General features: G+C 45.5%; 1 long non-coding RNA gene across 1 annotated transcript; it reads right to left on the bottom strand.

Moving 5' to 3' along the window:
• Positions 1–8,704: 8,704 nt before the first annotated feature.
• Positions 8,705–10,805, bottom strand: LOC109746456 (uncharacterized). The gene is made up of 2 exons (XR_012183177.1): positions 10,095–10,805; positions 8,705–9,255 (listed from the first exon to the last, which is right to left on the bottom strand). It is a non-coding gene; the product is annotated as an uncharacterized lncRNA (long non-coding RNA).
• Positions 10,806–24,816: the final 14,011 nt, after the last annotated feature.

Genomic DNA, 24,816 nt, shown 5'->3' with positions numbered 1-24,816 from the left:
CAACCTTCCATTGCAACCCGACTCCAGCCGGCTATGCTCGTGTCGGGGTTGATGAGGTGGTGGACCAATATTCGGGGCTAGAGCTTGACATTCCTGGAGGTGACGAGGAGCACACACTGGGAGAGGCCAAACATCGTATCATCCTATGGAGAAAGGATTGCATAATCTTTCAAAGGCCACCGACACTGCGTCAGCCGACTCCTCCTCGAAGTCCGCCACTGCGTCAGCAGACTCCCGCTCCTCCAAGTCCACCAACGCGTCAGGCCACTCCTCCTCCAAGTCTGGGACAGCGTCAGGCCACTCCTCCTGCTTCAAGTCCGGCACAACGTCAGGCCACTCCTCCTGCTTCAAGTCCGACACCGCGTCAGGCCACTCCTCCTGCTTCAAGTCTGGCACAGCGTCAGGCCACTCCTCCTGCTCCAACTCAGCCACATCAGCCGTCTCCGCCGCCTCAGCAATCGCGGAAGAGAGCCGCCGCAGCTATGGTGCGTAGCGGTACGAGTCGAGGTAGTACAGGAGGTACAGGCGGAGGCAAGCGATATCAATATGGTCCAAGCCTCACTCCTTTTCCTCAGAGGCCTTACGACATGACCGAGGAGCAAAACACAACCATAGTGAAGGCCCAAGTGGACGCCCATTTTGGACCGAAACCGCCACCGCCGCCAAAGGAGAAAGTGCCTGAGAAAGTCGTTGACCACATTATTCATATGGCAAGAAAACCAGCTCCCAAGCCTGTTGACTCAGACTATGAGCGCCAAATCAGGAAGGCACATCGAGCACGACTACAGAAGGAGTCCAGCTCGAGCTCGAGCTCGAGCCAAGCAGCTGGCAAAAAATGCGGGAAACCCGTTCCCCAGCTGGGAGAACAGGCGGCGCAATCGATCCCCCTGCTTGTTTTACCAACACATGAGAGTACCGGCGCCGGTCAGCTGGTAATAACCGACGAGCATAGAAGGCAGGCTGAAATGCTCGGTATCACTGTTGGACAACTCCTCGAGATCGAGCCCATGTCTCCACTTAGAGAGGAGGACATAAAACGGAAATATGTCCACGGCGAACCTTTGGTCGAGCCTGAGGAGGTCAAGAACCTCCCAACGAGAATGTATGAATTGCATGATTGGTACATGTAAATTACCAAGAGTTCCAATCGAGAGTCCCTCATGGTGAACGTCAAGGAAGAGCATTACTTCCATAAGCTAGCTCTGACCGTTGAGTATTCAGAACTATTTCAGTTATTCAATGAAGACGCACAGGACAAATCTCTCGTCAGTTGCTATTGTCTGTAAGTGATTTGTTTCTGCAATTGAAGTCTCAAGCTATCTGTAGTGCTCATTGATCGATCATTACCTGTAATTATCCTCAATATATTCTTTTATGTGGTATTATGCAGGATGAAGATGTATGAAATGAAAAAATCTGGACGCTCTGGCATTGGGTTCATTGACCCAAATACCATTAATGAACACACATGGAAATTGGAATGGTTTAAAGCACATGTAGAGAAAAACATGCTAGAGTTCTCGAAGCGCCTCAATACCAATGAAGATATACTACTTCCTTACAACTTCCTGTGAGTCACACTGTCTTGTACTAGAAATTCTGTTTTTGCTTACTAGCTAGCTAGATGTTAATAATTAAGTGTATAGGGTTTAGGGTAGTTGATTAGTGTTATGCACATGCCCGCTTAATTAAGATATGCAAACGTGTGCGCATGCAGTTACCACTGGATCTTGTTAGTCATTAAAATTGAAGAAGGAACAGTTGAAGTACTGGACTCACTACTTAAAAAAAAAGTGACTTCACCATCTTGAAGGGGATAGTCGACAGGTAATTTCAATCATTATTAACAATATCTCGGCCTATTTAGTTCGTCATTTCCTCATATCAACTATTTAATAGCCCCTTTATTCATTTTCTTTGCCGGCGGGCAGGGCTTGGGCAAAGTTCATCAACGTAACTCCAGGCAAATGGCGAAAAAAGTTGTATTGGTTTTGACCCAAGGTAAGTAATTAAGTAGTACTAGCTAGATACCATCTCTTTAATTCTTGTTTTAATACCATTAATTATCATGATTGATTAATTATTATCTGATTAAATTCTATTCTCGTAAAGGCCCTGAAGTAGGCGCCGGGGACTGAAGTGTGTGCATACTACGTTTGCGAGAACATTCGCATGATGGCGTCCGAAAGGAGCAAATCTGATAGACAACAATGGGTACGATTGCCAGAACACTATTCACAATTTTTACATGATTATCGATATCTAGTCACACAACTAATACACATGCATATTGATCTCCTTCTTAACAGTTCAAAGACGTGCGGGAGCAGCTCCTACCAACGGAGCGCATACGAGCACTTCAAGAGGAAATAGCGGGATTTTCGCTCGACCAGGTCATAGATCCCAAAGGAGAATACCATTACCTGCTACCGCCCCCATGAACCACTCCGAATTGTCATCATGCTCCGAAGGCACCAAGGCAAATGCCACTGGCTCCGAAGGCAACATGTAGGAGAAATTATATATATACCTAATTGTATATATATATATATATGATCGATTCTACGAGAAATTCTATTTATATATATGCATAACGTGTACAATATGTAGTATCATAAAATACCAGCAAATGAAAAAGAATTAAATGGAAAACACAAAATTAAAGGAAAAAGAAATCATGAATCCAAAACCCCCCAAACATTTTAGTAGTGGTTGGTGTTATTACCAACCGGTACTAAAGGGCTCCCCGCCCCCGACGCTGGCTCGTGGCACGTGGTGGCCCTTTAGCAGCGGTTAGTGCAGAACCGATACTAAAGGGGGGCCTTTAGTCCCCACCCTTTAGTGCCGGTTACAGAACCGACACTAAAGGCCCTTACGAACCTGTGTTATAGCCCGGTTCTGCACTAGTGCATGCTAGCCCTTATTCGTGTTCGAAATAGGTCGTGATTCTTAAAGTTTCTTTTTGCGGGTGAAATAATGTATTACTCAATCACAAGGTCCATACACTCAATCACTGCAAACTCCAATGCCTCTGAAGGCCCCTAACCTATCCAAGTCATGGTTCTGCCTTCTAGACGAGCAAACTTAGCTAGACTATCACTAACCTTGTTTTGACTACGATTGATATGGGTAATACAAGAATCATGAAGAGACATAAGGTATTCTTAATGTTGGACATCAAATGATCACATAGAAAATGGAAATGAAAGATGACGAACTAATACAGTGACATGGCAGCAGAGCCCCAATTTGCTGAGTCGTACAAAAAAATTCCACACTTCACTAAACAACTGTCTCGATGATGCATGTACGTCGATTGTGACCATGTGCCACGTGACACAAAGTTGAATGGCACACTACTTTGTCTGTCTCATCGTCGGTTCATACTTTATTGTAACCATGTGCCCCCCCTTTAGTATTGTGAACATATTTGGTACCTCTAACAATTTGATGCATGTACGTGGATTGTGACCATGTGCCACGTGACAATAGGTACATCTATCATGTGATCTTGTATTATTCATCTTTGCTTGTAGCCTTTTCTTCGGTGCACCTCGTCCTGGCACATGCACGGGATCCAGAACCTTATTAACTTTCTTCGATTGCGGCATCAACGGGCCAAACCTAATGCTGTTATGCTGAGCATTAGTTGACTCCTTGCTGTCAGCTTATTCAATACTTGATTGCTTGCCATGATGTTGTGCTTCCAAAAGCATCTTTAGACGCTGATAATCCTCATCAGAGTGGCATGCCTTGAAACTTGCGGCGTGACTACAATTCAGCAACTCGCGGTACCTTTGCAGGCTTGCCGAATAGTTATACATCTAGTTTTTTCTAGTCGGTGTGTATGCACATTTTGCATTCATAGTCAACCTAGTGGGGACACAACAACTAGGCAGAACTGTTTGCTTTAAAATCCCCAATATGTAAAAAATGTGGGAACATGGTGTGCCTGCGCATTCCAGCTTACGGCAATAACAACTGACCCTATGCAAAAGACCTCCTTGCTCCTCAATGCGCACTCCAAACTTTTTATCCATTCTTGCCTGCTTGGACACAACATAGGTGGAAACTTCTGATCCATCAAGTATCTCTCTAATCTGACATTTGTTGACAGCTTCTATGCTCCATAAGATAATCTTAAAGACAGCAGGAGTGAAAACTGTTGTGGCGTGTTTCTCAAGCAGCGAAGCATTTTCCTCTGTAAATGGATGGGACTGCAAGGCTTCGATCATGGAGAGCTTTGTTAATCCGTCGCGATGCAAGGCAACGTTCATAGTGCTCTAGCATTTCAAACAACGACATGTTACCCTCAAGATGTGTATGTAGAACGGAGTTCAAGCTCTCACTCCTTTGATTGCTACTCAATCCTAGGAAACAATGCCCCTCAAGATATGGAAAACACCACAACTTTCTCATCTGATACATCTGATGCAGCCAAGAGTCCTCACTGCTTACTTTATTCCGTTGTAAGAATAGTAACTATTTTATCCCATGCCCTTCAATGGAAGAAGTATCATATATGAAAGATCTGAATTCCTCTTTCACGTCGTCATCATGCAGATGGCGTACAATGTTCTGCTGAATGTGCCATATACATAGTCTATGGTTTGAGTCAGGCCAGACCATCCTGATTGCTCTCTGCATTGCAAGGTCCCCGTCTGTGATCACAGATATCAGATGCTTCTGTGCCATGCAATCAGAAAAGGTCCGCAACATCCACTCGTATGCCTGGCTTGTTTTATGGGAAATTATACCACATTCAAAAATAACAGTGTTGCGGTGGTGATTCAACCCGACAAATGGCACGAATGGCATGTTGTACTTACTGGTTCTGTATGTGCTATCAAACACAATGACGTCTCCGAAAGCCTCGTAGTCAAGTCGGGATTGACTATCAGCCCAAAACAGTCCCTTCAGATGGCCAAGGTCGTCAACAAAGTACCTGAAGAAAAAATCCGGATCTCGCTCTTGCCTTGCCATCATGTGCATGATCATCGTTTTAGCATCACCGGCACTGATTGTCTCGTGCTTATTAGCATGGGAGAAATTATAAATGTCCCTCTTTATGCAACCAACCTTATCAAATCCACCATATTGAATGCACAAAATATCCATAATATGGTATTTGCGGATCCCAAATTTTTCCATGTCTTCAATGTCCGCTTTCTGCACATCGCTAATTCGTCTATGCGAACGCAGCAGACAAGAAAAATCCCGTGGGGCTAGAGGATGGCTGTGCTGATCGATGAAATCCTTGACAAACAACCGACCTGTTTCCTCCTGTCTCGGAGTGACCAATTTAGCGTTACACCCAACGCGAGTTAAACTTCGTGGCCTCCTCTTTCTATCTTCCATCTTTCTTTTCATGTGCTTCTCTTCGCGAGACCCTTGACGACTACACACAATTTTCCTTAAAATTACGTAATTGTTGGATCCATCCCACTCAACTTAGCTTTTCCTCACACTAAAACATTTTTCAAGAGCATATTTGTTGTAGAATTCATAGCCTTCAGCCTCACTATCAAACATCTTGCTGACAACATATTCATACTCAAACATACACTCATCACTTACATCCACCATGTCTACCTGCATATGACATATGAAATCCACAGTTGGTGTTTATCAATGTTGCAGGTGTAAAATAGCTCATAGGCAAAGACAAGTGCATGCAAAAGACTTTGCTCGTTTGACATGTGAGGGAAACCAATCATCAACGTCCAAGAAGTACTATCCTAGCATGGATGATGACTCGAATAAACTATATTGCATGCACTATGGAAACCTATATGATGACTAGAATAAACTAAACTAAGTGAACTATATATGGAACCAGTATCTCATCTTCCTTTAGTATCTCATCTCAAATGTCAAGTAAGTCACACTAAAGGAAGTCAGCAATGGCCTCAGCATCTTAGTTAAACAAACATGATGCGATTAGCTCAAGAGAAACTATGCCAGATGAAGCTTTCCATTCGTTGTTCTTGTCGGTACAAATCTCGCATGGCAAATACTGCTAAATTACATAATCATGTAGGGTTGAGGTGGTACTGCATGCACGGTGGATGGGCGCAAGGGCCAAGAGAACGAGCAGACCACCAAGCCGGATTCATACCTAAAGGATGGTACGCGGGAAGAGATGGGATCGGCCGCCGTCGTCGCCGCCGATTCAGCCGGCGCAGATCCACCCTTCTTCTTCTTCGGTGATGGCATGGGGTGGAGGGCTGGGCTTGGTTGGGTGGAGGACGAGGACGATGAATTTATTCCTCTCACCGGGCATGTCGGGGACGGAGAAGGTCAGGAGCACGACGGCGAAGAATAGATCGGACGAGGACTGTCAACTGGATCGAGTAGACGTGGATCTGGTCCTCAGGTCATCGGTTCAAGAAAAGATATTGGACGCCGATAACTGCCACACGTGTGGCATAATGCCCACCCGACCACACGACTCTTAGTGGCATACCCGCATGCAGCCCACACGACGTTGTGTGGGCGAACATTGGACTGCCCACACGTGTGGCAGGAAGGCAGCTGGACCGAACGATTTGTTCGGGACGATCGCTCTCCCCACCCGCATCGCTGCCACCACCCGAACGCCCATCCTATCGGCCCTACAGGCCTTTTCTATATTAGGCCCTACAAGCTTAGTAAAGAAAAAAAGCCTAGATTTTTTTTCGTGACAAAAAAAGCCTACGATGCCATCCAACAACTTTAAAAGTAGGAAAAACTATGTGAATTTCCAGCAAAGTTGCCACTACATTTACAACTTGCCATCATGTTACTTTTTACAAAAATGGCAGGGTTTACCAAAACATATTAAATTTTCATGGCAGAAAGAATATGTTTCGGAAAATGACATGAACTAAAATGTTCTATAGATCATCGTCCATACACTATAAGTTCCATGATGCATGTTTCGGAAAATGACATGAACTAAAATGTTCTATAGATCATCATCCATACACTATAAGTTCCATGATGCATAGGCTATATTTTCCATGAGCCATGGCAACTTTGTTGAAAAAATGTTCTATATATCATGATACATAGACTAAAAAATGCATAGACTTTCATGGCACGATAAACAAATAAAAACACAGTTTTGTTGTGATAATAAAGCCCAGATTTACCATCCTATGAAAACGGAAAGATGAATTAGCCATAATACATAAGAGTGACAAACAAACTAGTACTAAAAAATCCCAATGGTTCAAACCGAAAAAATGTCAGTCGTACCTACAAGCAAAATTTGCCATGGTAAAAAAGAGATGTTTTTTATATTAAGTAAAAAGGAAAAGTTCATGGCAATTTGCATCTGTATCACGGGGGCAGAAAAAAATGGATTAAAAAATTTGTTTATGTTTTTCCGTGCCAATCAAACAACACAAAAAAGATTAAAATTGACATGGCAAATGCATATACAAATTTACCGTGGGACTTTTTGTCAAAATTGCCATGCTTATATATGATTGCTTTGCCATTATTGTGAAATAATAAAAAAAGGTATCAAAAATTGCCATGGCAAAAACATGTTCCATGGTATTTTATCAAAACTTGCCATCTTTGTTTAATTAAATTGCCGTGTATATAAAACAACACGAAAACAAAGATCAAGATTGCAATGGCAAAAGCGTATTCTAATTTGCCATGGAATATTTAATCAAATTTGCCATGCTAATATAAAAAAAATTACCACGAATGTGAAAAAAAATACAAAAATGATCAATAGTTGCCATGGCAAAAGCATGCTAAAAATGCCATGGTATTTTACCAAAATTGCCATGATTGTGAAATAATAATAAAAATCAAAAATTTCCATGGCAAAAGCATGTTCAAAACTAACCATGCTATTTTATCAAGACTTGCCATCTTTGTGTAATTAAATTGCCGTCTATGTGAAACAACACGAAAAGAAGATCAGAATTGCCATGGCAATGCATATTCTAATATGCCATGGATTTTTTTTCAAATTTGGAATGCTAATATAAATACTTTTGCAATATTGTGAAATATTGCAAAAAATGAATAGTTGCCGTGGCAAGGGAATGTTCAAATTTTGACATGGCATTTTACCAAATTTTGCCATATTTGGTGTCATTAATTTGCCATGTAACGGAAATAACACAAAAAATTGTCAAATTTGCCATGGAAAAAACGTATATTTGAATGCCATGGCAAATGCATATTCAATTTTTTGTGGGTTTTTTTAATCAAATTTGCCATGCTTATGTATAAACAGTTGCCATGAATGTGAAATTATACAAAAATTGTGATGGCCAAACGCATGTTCAAACTTGCCATGGCGTTTAACCAAGACTTGCCATCTTCTTTGGTATTAAGTTGCCGTGTATGTGAAACAACACAAAAATACGCCATGAACATGGCAACATATTAAACTACATTTGCCATGCTCTCATAGAACTCAAATTGCCATGTTGCAAAGAAAAACATGGCAACACATCATATATTTACATGGCAACACAACCCTTTTGTTAGTTCTGTGGCAATACATCATGGAAAATCTAAAAAGTTGAGTTGCCATGGCAACTAAAAACGAAAAAGTTTGACATTTTGATAAAAATAACACGGCAAATTTGAATGTGTATTTGCCATGGCAATATTTTCCATCATTTCTTTGTGCTATTTTATCCGTAGCAAATTTGTTAAACATTTTTCCATGGCAAATTGTTGTAAATTCATGTCATGGCAAATTGTTCTAAATTTATGTCATGGCAAAATCTATTTTTTTTCCATGACCAACACTCTAGTTAGCCATGGCAAATCTGTAACTCTTTTTCACATGACAAACAATCTAGTTAGCTCAAAGGTAAATTTGCCATGGCAACTATACCATCTGGATGAGGGTAAATGTGCCACCTGAACTAACTTGCCTCTTCAAAAATTAAGATGGAAAAAATGGTAGAGGCATACTAGAAAAGCCATAGGACAGATGGCAAACATACTGTATGTGCTGGCCCATACATGCAATGGTGGAGCTCGCCGTAGAAAACTCGCGGCGGACACCTGTGCGCCCATGGCCGGGCCCATTAGCACCCGCCGCATCTGGAAGCGCCCCGCTGGCCCGGAGAGAGCCAGCCCGGAGATAGAGGGGGTGACCTCCGTCCGCCGGCCCACCCCCATGACGGAGACGCCGTCGCCTGCTCTGCCGTCCGCGCCGTGGCTGTCGCCTCCGATCCCCTTGCATCGGTGCCTCCATGACCTAGCTGCCGCAGCCCCCTTCTCGCGCGGGGTCTGGAGAAGTTTGCCGTGTTTTAGAATTTTCCAGAATTTAACAAGTAAATTTGCCATGGCAATGTAGGTACGAAATTTGCCATGGCAAGTGAAAACTATATGTTGCCATGGCAATGAAAAGTGTAGAATCTGCCATGGATGTGTAGTTATATTTGCCATGTCAACAAAGATAGAATTGCCATTACAAATATAAAAAAAGCAAAATTTGAAGAACCTGCCATGAGAGCATTACAAAGGAAAGCTGAAATTTGCCATGTTCGGAAAACATGAATGTGATGGACTTCATGAGATCACAATGCACAAGAAAAACACAAACACATGGCAACAAAACAACACTTATATGACAAATGGCACAGACGACTGTATGATCCTCTCCATGAAGATTTGAATTGCCATGGCCACTACTATGTCCCATCCAATACTATAAACAAGAAAAAATACGGATTGAAAATTACCATGGCAACTATGGATTGAACATGGGAGGATTAATATGAAAAACTATCACAAAACATTATATTGAAAAATGAAAACAAAAAACTGATCATCAATTGACAATAATCATCGCACTAAAATATTGGGCACCTTGGCACAGGTTGTTCATTTATGAAACAAACAAATCTTCTGAAATGCTAAAACAGGGTAAGGTATAATGAAGCTTTAGCTAAGTGAATTACGATGTGGCTCACAACACAAACTGCATGATGCTGAAAAACAGCACAAGTACTCTAACAGTCGAAATCTGGCAACTCCGGCCACGGTCGCCGGCCACGAATTCAAAGGGCACAACGCCTCTGTATATCGATATTGAGGGAAGGAAGCAGGGGTAAGACGCAACTCACCTTGGGGGCGTGCTGGTGAGCACGGAGGAGTCCAGGGAAGCAGGACCACGGCAGGAACTAGAGGAGAGCATCGGCGGCGAGCCCGCCTCCACTGCTCTGGCCCGCCTCACACGCGCGACGCCGTCCTTCCGTTGGTGAAACTCCTCTCTGTAGTGGCCCGCCTCGGCTCCGCTGCCACCAGCCATGAGAATGGCTGCGCGGGGGAGGTTAAGATGTCGGGCACGCCGTGCGCTTCCACGCCCTCGAGCAATCCACCTCGCGCGTCTCCACATCGTCGTCGATGCGCGCTGCGCCACCCCCGCCGCTGCCGACCCCGTGCTGGATGCGGGGGCTGGTTGGAGGGGATTGGCGCCCTTGCCGTCGCCTGGGTTGGCGCCGACGGCGCCCGTGGCCTGCTCTGCCAGAAGCATCCCCTGCTCCGTCGGCTCCTCGTCCGCGACGCGGTGCCGAATCGAGGCGGAGCTACGCGCGCTCGATGAGGAGACAACGAGACCCGACCTCACCCCGCCAACCTCGGCGACGACGGCAGGTCGACGCCGGCAGCCCTTCTTCAGATCCGGCGAAGAAAAAGGGGGAGAAAACAGTGAGGAGTATTGGGGGAGGAGGCCGCTGGGGTGGGGTGAAGGGGAGTTGTGCCATCGCGGTCGCCGGCGAGGACGTCGGCCACCTGACGGAGCCGGAATCCTCTCTGAATCGCCGGGATCCCCTCTCTCTCCACTAGTAGCAAAAGGGGCTTTTACCGCAGTTTATAAGGGCCTTTTGTTCCGGTTTTCGAACCGGGACTAAAGGGGTCGTTACTAAAGCCCTAACCCTTTAGTCCCGGTTCTTACACGAACCGGGACAGAAGGTCCTCCACGTGGCCGCTGCTGCCAGCCCAGGCAGGGGGCCTTTGGTCCCGGTTGGTGCCACCAACCGGGACCAATATGCATTCACGCGTCAGCATTTCAGGGACTGGGGTTTTTGTTTTTTTGAAAGGGGGGTTGGGGGGTTTTGGGGGGTTAATTTAGGTGTTTCATATATTGTGTTAGCTAGCTAATTAATAGAGAGAAGTGTCCTCTCTTATCTACGTGCTTGGTCGACGCTACGTACTATATACGTATGGAGAGAACTAGACACGCTAGCTAGTAAGCAAATGAAGGAAGCAGAAGATCGTCATGAACATATGCATACAGAGAGAAGTGATATCGACCACCTCTCCTTCTCCGAGAGATTGGTCGAACAACAAGTTCTCGTATATCTATCTGACACTACCGGCTACATATATACAATAATTATCTCTTACAATATAATCTCCTAATTAAATTGTAAGAACACAGGGTCCACATAGTATTCTCCGTTTTCAGCGATAACGTGGTCAAGGAAGAATGCCGCCAATTCCTCTTGAATTGCTCGCATACGATCTTCTGCTAGGAGTTCATTCCGCATCCGAAACATCTAATTTGAAGAAGGGGGTCAATACATATATATATGAATAAATGAAACTTGACACAAATGATGGTAATAAAATAAAATTGTGAATATTATTGCTTACGCACTTCATATTGTTCGTCAGAGTAGCCCCGCTCACAGGTCGTGTGGCGGATAGACTCGCAAACGTAGTATCCACAGGAATCATTCCCTTGTTCCTGCCACGACCACTTTACAAGAAATAGAGGTCAATCTAACTGATAAGCAAGCATGTTAAATGGTATTGATGAAACTAGCGCTTGAATCACTAGGAGATGTGCGGAACATGCTACTATAGTACTTACTTTCGGGCGTCTAAATTGCAGCTTCTTCGGCAGTCCCGGAGTTTTTGTGGTGAATTTTCTCCAAACCCTGCCAGACAAAGAAAACAATTACTTGATATCAGGAAATGAACAAAGTTGCTGATATGATGGATAATGATCGATTTAACTTACTTCTCGAGCATTTGAGTCATGTCCGCATAGTCCTGGGGATCTTTTCGTCTCGAGTCTAAGACGGTTACTACTCCCTGCTCAAGCTTAATCTCTAGGAGAATATAGTGAAAGCTGCGCATGCATGCATAAGTCATCAATTACATTACCATAACCTGGACTAATAAGGGAAACCGAATATGCACAAGACAGTAACACTCACTTGAAGTTGTAAGGAAAGAGTATTATATCTTTGTTTTGATTTAATACCAACGATCGTAGCAAGTTGGCCTCGGCTTCTTTGGCATGTTTTTCAACCGTATATGCATCTATGAGATTTGTGTTAATGAACCCAATATCACCGATTTGTCTTTTCTTCAATTCGGCGATCTTCAATCTGCATAATATAGTGAGGATAATTATAAATACATGCAATGAAAGAGCTGACCTATATAGAGAGACTTAATGACAGAAGTAGTACTACTTACAGACAGTAGCAAGTGATCGTTGATTTATCGAGGGCCTTTTGATTGAAAAACTGGAAGAACTCCTCAAATGGAACATTCAGCAGTTCAATTCCAACGAGGTCATGCTCCGGTTTAACTCTCAGCGTCAAAGTATTCATCCCATCAGATTCTCTGCAGGTTTTCATGTACCAATCATGTAATCTTCGCATCATCGTTGTTAGAGATCTTTCATCTTTGACGAGAGGCTTCCCGTAATGATATTTATGTTCGTCCACCTCCATGATTTCATAATGTACATCGTCGGGCAGGTAATCTCCAAGATTGCTATAACCGGCCACCATCCTCGGATCATTAGCGACGATGTCTTTAGACACCTTGAGCGGGGGGCACGATTGGTTCGCTTGTTCGCCGAGCTGGACAATTTTTTTCCCAGCTCGTCATTCTTTTAACCTTTGATCACTGACAGTACTTCCCGACCGCTCCGCTTCGACAAATGTCTTTGCAATAATGCGCTCATAGTTGCCTTTGGGCGGAGACTTTGGTGGTTTTGTCAGGGCATCCAGAGTGCGCTTCGCTTTCACCGGATCTACCTTCTCCTTCGGAGGTGGATGTTTCTTTGCTTTCACCCCTTCAAAGAAGTTCTTCACTTCGGCTCGCACGATCTTCGCGTTCTCCTCCTCGGTCCTCTCGTATGGTAACTTCTCTGGAGTCTTCAGAGAAGGACCGAATCTGTATTGCCTCCCGCCTCTGGCAGCTGTACTGCTAGACGCCGGCAGAGTAGACGGAGCGGCTGCGGCTGTCTTCTTTCCTTGCTTACGAGGCGGAGGAGAAGGACTACGACGCGCCGGAGTAGCCGGAGCGGCGGCGGGTCTCTTCCGCCCTTGCTGACGAGGCGGAGAAGGAGGAGGCTGGCTGCTCTGGCACGCCGGCGCGGGCGGAGAAGGAGGCGGAGTGCCGCCATGCACCGGAGAAGGAGGCTGATGAGTGCCCTGATCACTCGCCGGAGGAGGAGGCGGAGTGCCGCCACGCGCCGGAGAAGGAGGCTGAGTGCCCTGATCACTCGCCGGAGGAGGAGGCGGCGGCGGAGTGCCCTTACTCGCCGGAGGCGTCCAGTTCAGAAGGTTAATGAGCTCCTTCCGCCATAGGCACGGAGTCTTGAGAGCTAAACCCAGCCGAGTCTCCCCTTCACCGGTAGGGTGGTCAAGCTGGAGGTCCTCAAATCCTTCCGTTATTTCATCCACCATCACCCTAGCATATCCTTCTGGAATCGGCCGGCAGTGGTAGGTTGCGCCGGGTTCAGGAGGTAAAACAGAGCCAACAGCCGCCTTGACTTTGAAGTTCTGCCATTGCGCCATGAGGTGGCAATGTTGAGACTCCGTGATAGCATCCACGGGGTAGCTAGCAGGAGCCGTCAAGACATGCTCTGGCTGAGATGGCGGGGTAGCTTCGGGGGTAGTTTCGGCATGTCGATTGCCGTCTCGTTCTTCTAGCGCTTGAACCCTTTCGTGCAGCTTCTGAATTTGGGTCTGCTCCATTTTTTTCCTCCTCTCCTGGCTTTTTGTAACCGCCTGCGTCCGGAAAACCAGCCTTCCACGGAACGGAGCCTGGCGTGCCTCGTGTCTGTCCAGGGTGCTCAGGATTCCCGAGGGCCATTGTGAGCTCGTTGTTCTCTCTGTCTGGAACGAACGTCCCTTCCTGCGCTGCATCGATATATTGCTGAATCTTCTTGACTGGTATTCTCAAAAGCTCGTTCGTCCAAATGCACCTCCCTGATACAATGTCCAAGGTTCCGCCAGCCCAGAAGAACCAAGTCCGGCAACGGTCTGTCCAGTTCATTGTCTGTGGTTCGATCCCTTTTTCAAGCAGATCATTCTCAGCCTTGGCCCACTTAGGCCGGGCTTTGAGGTAGCCACCTGACCCCGTGCGATGGTGAAGCTTCTTCTTCGCAGCATTCTTCTTGTTTGTCGCTGACATCTTCTTACTCTTTTCCGATGTCTTGTGGGCCACAAATGCGGGCCAGTGATCTCTGATCTTCTCATACCGGCCGATGAATTCTGGTGTCTCTTCTTTGTCGACAAACGTTTTCAGCTCATTCTTCCACCTCCTGAATAGGTCTGCCATCTTCTTAAGAGCATGAGACTTGATTAATTGCTCTTTAACTGGCTTCTCCGGATCCTCCTCTGGCGGTAGGGTGAAATTTGCCTTCAGCTCAGTCCAAAGATCATCTTTCTGCATATCATTGACATAAGACACCTCAGGGTCTTCCTTCTTAGGCTTATACCATTGCTGGATGCTGATCGGGATCTTGTCCCTAACTAGAACCCCGCACTGAGCAACAAATGCATCCTTTGTCCGGATGGGTTCAATCGGTTGGCCGTCGCACGCGATTGCTGTGATCTCAAACCTTTCATCCGAGCGCAACTTTCTCTTCGGGCCTCGTCTCTTTACCGAAGTTGTGCTCGATCCGGAGGGCTAGAAAAAAGAAGAAAGACGAGTGTTAATTAATATGTGTACATACCAAAACAATGAATGCATCAATTAGCTAGTCAACACAGGCTTAACTAATATATTTACCTGGCCGGACTCTGTTCGGTCACCGGAGCCGTCACCACGGGCTCCTTCTTGCACCAGCATTGGGTCACCAGAGCCATCATAATCATTTCTTTCCTCCTCCACTCTTCGATCACCGTAGCCTGCTTCTTCACCCTGTTCTTCCAGACCATCATTGTCGTTAAGATACGACAAGATATCACCTCTGGCTAAGATTATGTCCCCCAACACCTCTTCTGCTTGCTCGTCTCGTCCGTGCTCCATTGTTTCTGCAAATATTACAACATGGCAATTATTACACAAACATGACAGCAGGTGGATATATTAGTGCAAACGTAGACCTAGCTTATTCCGGGTTTGGGGTGGCCTCGGCAACGCTTCAAGGGTAGGGGCGCGCCGGGAGGGGGTAGGAGACCGACATCGTTTTTTTCTAGGGTTTGGGTGTCCTCGAGAGTTTTGGTCGAGCGAGAGGGCCGGGGGGTGCTCCCGTGGTATAAGTTATCACGGTCGAGAGGGGGTATAAATATCGACCGTCCATCATGTCGAAGTTATTTGGGAGGGAGTTATATATATATCGACAACGACGGCATACATACATGGGAAAATATTGTTATCGGGGAGGGGGTATATCGACCCCCCCACGTGTTGAAGTTATCGGGAGGGGGTTATATCGACAACGACGACATACGTACATGGGAAAATAATATTATCGGGGAGGGGGTATATCGACCCCCCCTCGTGTTGAAGTTATCGCGAGAGGGGTATATCGACGACGACAGACCCGATAAAACATAAGGAAATGAAGAAGAAATAAAAAGAGGAGAAGAAGAAAAGGAATAGAGGAGAAGATCGAAGAAAAAAAGAAGAAAAAAAAGAGGAGAAGAAGAAAGGAATATTTTTTCTTCTTCTCTTCTATTCCTTTCTTCTTCTCCTCTTCTTTTTCTTCTTTTTTCCTCTTCTTATTTATTTCTCCTCTTCTTCCTCTCCTCTTCTTCTCCTTTCTTCCTCTTCTTATTTTCCTTTTTCCTCTCATTCATAAAAAAATGTTCAAATAGAAAATTTCGAAAAAAAGTAAAGGTTTTGCCTAATGCATTGTTCATATTTCATCATGTTCTATGAACAAAAAAACATCACATTCCATCCACATCCATGCATACATCATATATGTGATCATCTATGAGAAAAACATCATAATCTATAAAAAAATCATTACATATATATATATATGAACAAAAACAATTATGATAACAAGCATATATATCATCATATATATATATATAACATGCATATATATGAAAAAAACAAGCATATATATGAAAAAATGCTAGGGAGGGCGCCGGCCGGACCAAGGTGAGGAGGACCGCGGGGTCGGCGGCGAGGATGGCGACGGGGCAGTGGGCGCGTGCTCGGGGTAGGGGGCGACGGCGGCGAAGGGCGGGGCAGGGCGACGGCGACGACGGGGACGGGCCGGGGCGGCGCGCGTCGGGGCAGGGGCGCGGCTGACGGCGCGGGCGCGGGCAACGGCGGGCGACGGCGACGACGGGCATGGGCGACGGCGACGGCGACGGCGGGGGCAGCGGGCGGCGTCGGGGCAGCCTGGCGCCGTCGGCGTCGTCGGGGCGGCAATAGCGAGGTGAGAGTGAAAATTTCCTAAGTGTGAACTTATATAGCAAAGCCTTTAGTCCCGGTTCGTGGCACCAACCGGGACTAAAGGTGGGCATTAGTCCCGGTTGGTGCCACCAACCGGGACCAAAGGCCGCCGCTTGGTGGCACCAACCGGGACTAAAGGGGGGCATTGGTCCCGGTTGGTGCCACGAACCGGGATCAAAGGGTGGCATTGGTCCCGGTTCGTGCCACCAACCGGGACCAATGGCCTTGCACAGCGGCGTGGTGGTGGGAGTTTAGTCCCACCTCGCTAGCTGAGAGAGAGCCGCACCTGTTTATAAGGTGCGGTGCGCCTGAGCTGTCGAGCTCCTCTCTAAAGGTTGAAAGTTGGCATGGTATCATCATTTCATCCACATAGCATGTGCAAGAAAGTTGAGAGGGTTACGGCAAAAAACTGGATGCACTTCGTGTACAAAACAGACAATGGTATCATACTCGTCTGGTACAAAGTTGGCATGGTATCATCATAATAGTTGCGGGAGAAAGTCTTCACTTTTTCTTCGGTTGTGTCATTTGCTTATTGCGCCGTAACCATGGATAATCTTCATCGTTTATCAGGATGCTTGGGTCAGCCTTGACTTTGAAGGGAGGAATTTCATGAAACTTTTCATAATCTCCAGACATGTCTGTCTTGCCCTCCACTCCCACAATGTCCCTTTTTCCTGAAAGAACTATGTGGCGCTTTGGCTCATCGTATGATGTATTCGCTTCCTTATCTTTTCTTTTTCTCGGTCTGGTAGACATGTCCTTCACATAGATAACTTGTGCCACATCATTGGGTAGGACGAATGGTTCGTCAGTGTACCCAAGATTGTTCAGATCCACTGTTGTCATTCCGTACTATGGGTCTACCTGTACCCCGCCTCCTGACAGATTGACCCATTTGCACTTAAACAAAGGGACCTTAAAATCATGTCCGTAGTCAAGTTCCCATATGTCCATTATGTAACCATAATATGTGTCATTTCCCCTCTCGGTTGCTGCATCAAAGCGGACACCGCTGTTTTGGTTGGTGCTCTTTTGATCTTGGGCGATCGTGTAAAATGTATTCCCATTTATCTCATATCCTTTGTAAGTCAATACAGTCGAAGATGGTCCCCTGGACAACGAGTACAACTCATCACAAAAAGTGGTGTCACCTCTGAGACGTGTTTCTAACCAACTGCTGAAAGTCCTGATGTGTTCACATGTAATCCAGTCGTCACACAACTCCGGGTGTTTGGAGCGCAGACTGTTCTTGTGTTCATCGACATACGGGGTCACCAAGGTAGAGTTCTGTAGAACTGTGTAGTGTGCTTGAGACCAAGAATATCCGTCCCTGCATATTATTGAGTCCCCTCCAAGAGTGCCTTTTCCAGTCAGCCTCCCCTCATACCGCGATTTAGGGAGACCTATCTTCTTAAGGCCAGGAATGAAGTCAACACAAAACCCAATGACATCCTCTGTTTGATGGCCCATGGAGATGCTTCCTTCTGGCCTAGCGCGGTTACGGACATATTTCTTTAGGACTCCCATGAACCTCTCAAAGGGGAACATATTGTGTAGAAATACGGGCCCCAGAATGACAATCTCGTCGACTAGATGAACTAGGACGTGCGTCATGATATTGAAGAAGGATGGTGGGAACACCAGCTCGAAACTGACAAGACATTGCGCCACATCACTCCTTAGCCTTGGTATGATTTCTGGATCGATCACCTTCTGAGAGATTGCATTGAGGAATGCACATAGCTTCACAATGGCTAATCGGACGTTTTCCGGTAGAATCCCCCTCAATGCAACCGGAAGCAGTTGCGTCATAATCACGTGGCAGTCATTAGACTTTAGGTTCTGGAACTTTTTCTCTGGCATATTTATTATTCCCTTTATATTCGACGAGAAGCCAGTTGGGACCTTCATACTGAGCCGGCATTCAAAGAAGATTTCTTTCTCTTCTTTCGTAAGAGCGTAGCTGGCAGGACCTTCATACTGCTTCGGAGGCATGCCGTCTTTTTCGTGCAAACGTTGCAGGTCCTCCCGTGCCTCAGGTGTATCTTTTGTCTTCCCATACACGCCCAAGAAGCCTAGCAGGTTCACGCAAAGGTTCTTCGTCACGTGCATCACGTCGATTGAAGAGCAGACCTCTAGCTCTTTCCAGTAGGGTAGGTCCCAAAATATAGATTTCTTCTTCCACATGGGTGCGTGTCCCTCAGCGTCATTCGGAACAGCTAGTCCGCCGGGACCCTTTCCAAAGATTACGTGTAAATCATTGACCATAGCAAGTACGTGATCACCGGTACGCATGGCGGGCTTCTTCCGGTGATCTGCCTTGCCTTTGAAATGCTTGCCTTTCTTTCGACATTGATGGTTGGTCGGAAGAAATTGATGATGGCCCAGGTACACATTCTTCCTGCATTTGTCCAGTTATATACTTTCAGTGTCATCTAAACAGTGCGTGCATGCGTGGTATCCCTTGTTTGTCTGTCCTGAAAGGTTACTGAGAGCGGGCCAATCGTTGATGGTTACAAACAGCAACGCGTGCAGGTTAAATTCCTCCTGTTTGTGCTCATCCCACACAGGTACACCGTTTCCATTCCACAGCTGTAAAAGTTCTTCAACTAATGGCCTTAGGTACACATCAATGTCGTTGCCGGGTTGCTTAGGGCCTTGGATGAGAACTGGCATCATAATGAACTTCCGCTTCATGCACATCCAAGGAGGAAGGTTATACATACATAGAGTCACGGGCCAGGTGCTGTGATTGCTGCTCTGCTCCCCGAAAGAATTAATGCCATCCGCGCTTAAACTAAACCATACGTTCCTTGGGTCAGCTGCAAACTCAGCCCAGTACTTTCTCTAGATTTTTCTCCACTGCGACCCGTCAGCAGGTGCTCTCAACTTCCCGTCTTTCTTACGGTCCTCACTGTGCCATCGCATCAACTTGGCATGCTCTTCGTTTCTGAACAGACGTTTCAACCGTGGTATTATAGGAGCATACCACATCACCTTCGCAGGAACCCTCTTCCTGGGGGGCTGGCCGTCAACATCACCAGGGTCATCTCGTCTGATCTAATACCGCAATGCACCGCATACCGGGCATGCGTTCAGATCCTTGTACGCACCGCGGTAGAGGATGCAGTCATTAGGGCATGCATGTATCTTCTGCACCTCCAATCCTAGAGGGCATACGACCTTCTTTGCTGCGTATGTACTGTCGGGCAATTCGTTATCCTTTGGAAGCTTCTTCTTCAATATTTTCAATAGCTTCTAAAATCCTTTGTCAGGCACAGCATTCTCTGCCTTCCACTACAGCAATTCCAGTACGGTACCGAGCTTTGTGTTGCCATCTTCACAATTGGGGTACAACCCTTTTTTGTGATCCTCTAACATGCGATCGAACTTCAGCTTCTCCTTTTGACTTTCGCATTGCGTCCTTGCATCGACAATGACCCGGCGGAGATCATCATCATTGGGCACTGGTTCCTCTTGATCTTCAGCAGCTTCCCCCCTTGCACCATCATTGGGCACATCGTCTGGTTCCTCTTGATCTTCAGCAGCTTCCCCCGTTGCAGCATCACCGTATGCAGGGGGCACATAGTTGTCATCGTCCTCTTCTTCTTCGCCGTCTTCCATCATAACCCCTATTTCTCCGTGCCTCGTCCAAACATTATAGTGTGGCATGAAACCCTTGTAAAGCAGGTGGGTGTGAAGGATTTTCCGGTCAGAGTAAGACTTCGTATTCCCACATATAGGGCATGGACAACATATAAAACCATTCTGCTTGTTTGCCTCAGCCACTTCGAGAAAATCATGCACGCCCTTAATGTACTCGGAGGTGTGTCTGTCACCGTACATCCATTGCCGGTTCATCTGCGTGCATTATATATAATTAAGTGTGTCAAAAACCATTACAGAACATCATGAATAGATAATTAAGTGACCAAATTAATAGAAGTTCATCATCACATTAAAACCAAAGTACATACATAGTTCTCATCTAACAACATATATATAGCTCTCCAGAGCATCTAATTAATTAAACCATACATTGAAACTATGTAAAACATTTCAATGCGAAAACAAATGCGATCATAATCGCAACCAAGGTAACAATTGATCCAACGGCATAATGATACCAAGCCTCGGTATGAATGGCATATTTTCTAATCTTTCTAATCTTCAAGCGCATTGCATCCATCTGGATCTTGTGATCATCGACGACATCCGCAACATGCAACTCCAATATCATCTTCTCCTCCTCAATTTTTTTATTTTTTCCTTCAAGTAATTGTTTTCTTCTCAACTAAATTTAACCTCTCGACAATAGGGTCGGTTAGAATTTCCGGTTCAACCACCTCCTAGATAAATAAAATCTATGTCACGTTGGTCGGCATATTTGTCATAAACAATAAATGAACCAAATAGTTATAAAAAGATAATATATACCACATCCGAATCATAGACAGGACGACGTCCGACGGGGGCGGATACCAAAACAATCGCACTATGTAATAAGAAGGAATAATAAAAGTAACAAAATGAGACAAGTATCTATCTAAAGTAAGATTTTTTTTCTTTCAGAAAGAAGATAAGAACAAGAGGCTCACCACGGTGGTGCTGGCGACGAGATCGGCGCGGGCGATCGACGGCGGTGAAGACGGGGACGGGACGTGATGGACCGCTAAACCTAGACAAATCTCGGGGAAATGGAGCTCGGAGGTCGAGTTTCGAGAGAAGAAAGATTAACTAGTGTGGCTCAGACATTTCATCGAACACCTCATGTGCATAGGAGGTGAGCTAGAGCACCCAAATGCCCTCCCCTCGTCGGCCAGAAAAAACAGAGCACTGTGGAGTGCTATGCTGTGGCGATGGGGTATATATAGGCAACTCATTGGTCCCGGTTCGTGGCACCAACCGGGACTAAAGGCCTTTGGTCCCGGTTGGTGCCACGAACCGGGACCAATGCCCCCCTTTAGTCCCGGTTGGTGGCACCAACCGGGACCAAAGGCCTTGTGCTGCCCCGCGTCAAAAGTTTAGTCCCACCTCGCTAGTTGAGAGAGCTCGAGAGTGGTTTATAAGCGCTGCTGCGCCCACCCTCTCGAGCTCCTCTCAACTGCAGGCTTTCGGGCCTAACCGTTCTCTTTGCCTGTGGGGCCTACTGGGCCTTATGCGGGCCTGAATCCTGGCCCATGGTGGGTTTCAAGTCGTATTCAGGCCGTGGTGGTCCAGTAGGTGGCATAATTTTTTTCTCTGTTTTTTGTTTTCTCTTTTGCTTTATTTATTTTGTTTTGTTTCTACTTACAACAAAAACTTATTTATTTTATTCCATTTTGTTTCTAATTACTTATGTATTTTACTTTATTTATTATATTTTTATTTATTTTGCTGCTGCTATTTTTATTTATTTTACTGCTGCCATTTTTATTTAATTTATTAAGGTTTATTTATTTTAGTTACTATAGTTTATTTTATTTTATTAAGGTTTATTTATTTTTATTTATTTTATTAAGGTTTATTTATTTTATTTACTATAAAAAAATGAACATAGATGCGCCAATAGAGAAAATTCAACCTAAATTCATAATAAATTTCTATGAAATTCAAAGAAATTTACTGTGAATTCAGGTCAAATTCCCTGTATAAGGGCATCTATTTTCACTTTGAGAGGAGCTCAACAAGGCAGAGAGGGACGGGCTTATAAACCGGTGTGAGCGCCCTTCGGTTTGTGGTATGACTAAACTCTGACCGCAACTAGGACCAACCCTTTAGTCCCGGTTTGTGGTATGAACCGGGACTAAAGGGTGAGCCTCTGGTCCCGGTTCAAGCCACCAACCGGGACCAATGGTGGTGGGCCAGGAGCGAGGCCCATTGGTCCCGGTTTGTCCCACCAACCGTGACCAAAGGGGCCGGACGAACCGGGACCAATGCCCCCACGAGGCCCGGCAGGCCCCTGGCCGCACGAACCGGGACTAATGTGAATATTGTCCTGTGACCAAAGCCCGGTTTTCTACTAGTGCTCTCTCTCTCTCTCTGCTCACTTGCTCCGTGTGGGGAGGGGGAGGTCAATGAGAAGGGTGGGTGTGAGCGAGCGAGGAGAGGACAACGTTCGGGCGAGGACCCAAACAGCCCGCACGACCGCTACTGCTGACGTGTCTGTGCGCCCTGCTTTAAGATTGATGCAACGCATCTAACGGCAGCGAGGGCGTTCGGACGAAGTGGTCTCAGCCCACACGTGTGGGCGTTAATATTTCCGAAGATATTTCCTCTTGTACCATTATGCCCTTATCGGAATGAACATATTAAATTTAATCATTTTTAATTCCCCACAAGATCGACGACTAATAAAAATCAGAGGTGTAAGTACTGCTTAGTACCGAGTACTAACACAATCACAGTAAAACATCTCATAAAATAATGCACTGATTTCCGCCCGCGTTCTCTTCCAGCTAGTGCTACTAGGATTGTTTGAAGGTTGTTCCAGCTAAAATCAGTTGGAGCTCACTTGTTGTCGTTGAGCACAGCTTTGGTTTATTCCCCCTACCGAAGTCATTCTCTCGGGAGCGTGCGCACCTGTGCACAGTTGTCTCGCTCTCTGTCTCACCCTCCCCTGTCTCTCACTAATGCAAGACGAGAAGTTCCCAATCACAACATGCACAAAGACTTACCGACTATCCTCGAAGGGGTCAGGTCAAGTTCGGTAGAGGAGGACAACACCATGTTGGTGGCTTGCTCTAACGCGGCCATGGTTGTTCCATGGTCTAGGAATCTCGATTTAATTTTTATTAGCTTTATGATGTGTTGTACTTCTGATGAACATTTACAATTGATCTAAGTGCTTTTCGGAAAAAGTCAATCAACCCTTATAAAATGGTTATTTTATAGAAATTAAAACTCACACACCTGTCTTTGGGGAAATCGACGTTGTCTTTCTGCACCTGTCTGGAATGCATCATGAGCAAAACTCGATGCCATCTTTAGACTGCCGAAAGACCACCAGAGCCAAGGAAACACCGCCAGCGTAACAGATCGAAAGTCGGCGGGAGGAGCTAGACGATGTCGATGACAATGTTCGGGATGCTTTGTACATCTGATGAATATTTTACAATAGATCTAAGTCCTTTTGGAAAAAAAATCAAACCTTATAAAAAAGATCATTTTCACATAGAATAAAACTCACACATTGGTCTTTGGGGAAGTTGACGTTGTCTTCCTACACTTGTCGGGAGTGGACAATGTGCAAAGCTTGATGCCGTCTTTAGACTGCATAAACACCATTAAAGCTAGGGAAACACTACCAACATAAGAGCACCTCTAGCCGAACCCTCTAAATTTAGGCCCTCATATGGCCCCTTATCCCTTAACTCCTTATATCTGCTTCGCTAAAGAAAAGGTTACTAGCTGAACTCCTAAACTTAACTCAATTTTTTTTACACAAATTCGTTTATTTTGAGGCCATCAAGTTAAACGTTTACTACTCAATCACTTCATTGATGCCATCTTTCGGCACATACTTCACAGTTTGTCACTAGGAGCACTCGTCCAAAGAAAACAACAAGAAAAAGTAACACTTCAATAGAAACACAACTTCGTTGAATACTCCTATAAGTCCGATCAATATTTTCTCCATCTCCTTATTGCTCTTCTTTGTTGCCTTCTCTACCTTGCAAACTTGTTTGTTCGGTGCCTCCTCAAACTTTGACATTGCGTCCTCTTCAATATCATCTCTAGCAACGAGTGTACCAACATCTAATAGACCTCTATTGATCAATATATCAATGTATTCTTCATTCCAAAACCAAAATTTGTAACCTTTCTATATAAAACAATTAGCAAACAATGAGCACAAAATTTAGGAGAACCAAAGAACAATGAGCACAAGTGCACTCACTTTATCCATTTCACACTTGAAGAAAATCCATCCAAGATGATCTATGGTCTTCGAGACCCGGCGCAACACCAGCCACCAGTAGTCATCACACTTGATGATGGGCAGATGCACGCTGATGAGTAGTTGGGCTAGGGACAAGCCTGGCCGACTGACAGACAAGGATGCACCAACGGTCGGGCGACGGTGCGAGCAGCGAGAGGAGGAAGACATACCGTGGGGTTGCGCGATGAGCTTCGGGTTGCCGCGTGGTTTGTTTTTCGATGAACCCCGACCAAATGCAATGATGTCGGGGTCGG

The sequence above is a fragment of the Aegilops tauschii genome, chromosome 5 (genome assembly GCF_002575655.3).
Source record: "Aegilops tauschii subsp. strangulata cultivar AL8/78 chromosome 5, Aet v6.0, whole genome shotgun sequence".
Taxonomy (NCBI): Eukaryota; Viridiplantae; Streptophyta; class Magnoliopsida; order Poales; family Poaceae; genus Aegilops; species Aegilops tauschii.
This window is presented reverse-complemented; position numbering and strand designations above follow the sequence as displayed.